Here is a 3,038-nt window from a genome sequence, read left to right on the forward strand (position 1 = left end):
AAGAAATTTAACAGCTGGGTTGAGGCTCAACAAGTGGTAGATATTAAGAGTTAGAATTGTTTAAAGAGACACTATCCAAAAAAACCTTATTCAAGATGGATCAAAACTCTTTTTATGTGACTCTCCCTAGCAACTCTTCGAGGGATGTATTCCCTAAAAACACTATAGCTGATTTTACTATCAAGGTTTCTAAACCCTTGAATCAACCAGGAAAATGGGAGATGGGCTTAGCGGAGATTCAATACCCCCATACTTGGGATAACATAGGACCCTCAGACAACACCTTTTATATTCATAACATGACTTCTCAAGTTATACACCATTTGGCCATACCCGCTGGCTATTATGAGACTGTTAATGACTTAATAGGGGCTGTGAACACTGTTTTGAGGGTCCAGAAAGTTGATATAGAATTGATATACTGAAAAGTATACATAATCAGCGCTAACAAATGCTTGATTCATGCTGACGGACAACTTGGAAAGATCTTGGGTTTTTACGACCCTGAAATACAAAGACCACATAAGAAGGCTCTCTACCCCGCAAACATCAGAGCAGGGTTTTATACCTTGTATCTATACACTGACATCATTTCGCATCAGGCTGGTGGAGATAGCTATGTTCCTCTTCTAAGGTGCGTCCCTATTGAAGAAACAACGACCAATATAGTTATTATTATGTGCCTATCAGTAAGTCCAGTTTTGATACTATAACTATACAAATTAAGACTGATCAAAACACTCTGGTACCATTTCGCTTTGGGAAGGTTATAGTTAAGCTGCATTTTCGACCTGTTAAACATCATTTTTATACATAATTGAAAAATGAATGTCATGAGACCTTATGGTGGATCTAATCCTTATATAATCTACTACAAAAATCAAGCCGAAAATGGACTGCCAGGATTTAGTGGGGCCCCTGTAATGTATGAGGTTGGTATTGGGGGTATTTTTATTGGGCTTTTCAGAAAAGCATTACCTTTACTTAGACATGGTTTTGAAATAGCTAAACCGCATTTTAAATCAGCCACTAAAAATATTGCAAGAGATGTGATTTCAAATGTTCTGACACCCCCAAATCCTCATAACCATGACTCCAGCCAGTCAGGATCTGGCTTAATGTTTATGTCAAGAGGACGTAGGAGAAAACGACGTGATCCCCCGGGAACTCGCTCACAGCCTCTCAAAAAGGATAGACATTCAAGACCTAAATCATTTAGCACCCGCTCGCGGAGAAGCTGTAATAAACCAAAGACGTGGAGAAAAAGAACTCAAAGAAAGAAAGCTAGAAATATCTTTTAAATCATGGCTCTTGTTCACCATATGTCTCAGGAATGTGTCAAATCTGAATTGGACTTATTTACAGTGCCTTATACACAAACAAGTATAGATAAAAGCATTTATGTGGAAATACCTCCGCTATCGGCTCTATCTGACACAGCGCCCCTCGAATTTTATATAGCCAGAAATGGTGAAGATTACCTTGATTTGAATAATACTCTTTTAAGGCTTTCATGTAAAATTACTAAGGACGATGGATCGGATATAGACAGTGCTAGTCAGGTGGGAGTTATTAATTATCCCGTAGCGACGATGTTTTCACAACTCGATGTAACTTTAGGAGACCGCCTGATTAGTCAAAGCAGTAATATATATCCCTACAGAAGTCTTATTGAGGTCCTACTAAACTATGGGAAAGATACATTGGAGTCTCAATTTACGGCTGGATTGTTTTTCAAAGATGCTCCGGGAAACATGGATGTAACAGACCCTGCAGGGGCCAATACAGGTTTAGAAAGCAGACATGCTTTTACTAGAATAAGCCATATATTTGAGCTTTTAGGACCCCTACACGCAGATTTTTTTTTCAAGAAAATCTTATGTTAAATGGTATTGATATTAAAATTAAAATGGTTAGGGCCAGTGAAGTAGATCATTACAAACTTAAAATTTTAGAAGCGTCTCTCTACGTCAAAAAAGTTAAAGTTTCCCCAGAGGTGAAAATAGGCCATGCGCAAATGCTGATGAATTCAAATGCTAAGTATCCCATTGAAAGAGTTGCTGTAAAGGTTTATAGTATACCTCAGGGTAGTCGAGCCTGTAATCAAGAAAATATGTTCCTAGGTCAATTACCCAAGTTTGTGGTTATAGGATTAACAGATAATGATTCCTTTAGTGGGTCATATACTAAAAATCCCTTTAACTTTAAACATTTTAATGCCTGCTTTATAGCTTTGTATGTTGATGGGGAACAAATACCGTCAAAACCTTTTCAACCTACATATACTGTAGAAAACAACCCTGTTCGTGAATATTACAGTTTAATTCAAGCCACTGGTAGACATCTCAAAGACAAACCTCTAATTATTGATCGCATTGATTATCCTAGGGGTTATACACTCTATGCTTTTGATCTAACCCCGGACCAGGAATCGGGTGATCATTTTTCGTTAGTAAAATCAGGAAATATGCGCCTTGCGATGCGTTTTGCAGCGCCACTCCCCGACACAATGAATTTGATAGTATATGCAGTCTCTGAGAACGTTATAGAGGTGTCACAACAGCGTGCAGTGCTCTTTGATTACTGAGAAGTATGCTGAAAACACCTTTTGGAGGATTTAAAATGAATACCTTACAACTAACATCCCTATTGACTAACAGTCCTTTTACTGGGAAGTTTTTTATGGGGTTTTAGCCAGTGACCAACTCCCTAAGGCCAAAATAAAAAAAAAAACCTGCAATGTTTATTGTTAACACAGACCCTCAAAATCAACCTGGCAAACATTGGATGGCTATCTATTTAAAAGAAGATGGAACTGGAGAGTTTTATGACTCTTATGGTTACCTGCTGGACTTTGCTTATTTTCCTAAAACTATTTCACTGTTTTTATTCAAGAACTCTAAGCATACTGTGTATAATAATCAGCAGCTACAAGGAAACCTGACATCAACATGTGGACATCACTGAATATTTTTCTTACTTCACCGTTCAAGAGGCCTTTCTTACCAAGAGGTCCTGAACCTTTACAGTAAAGATCT

This window comes from Polyodon spathula, unplaced genomic scaffold, assembly GCF_017654505.1.
Source record: "Polyodon spathula isolate WHYD16114869_AA unplaced genomic scaffold, ASM1765450v1 scaffolds_2987, whole genome shotgun sequence".
Lineage (NCBI taxonomy): Eukaryota > Metazoa > Chordata > Actinopteri > Acipenseriformes > Polyodontidae > Polyodon > Polyodon spathula.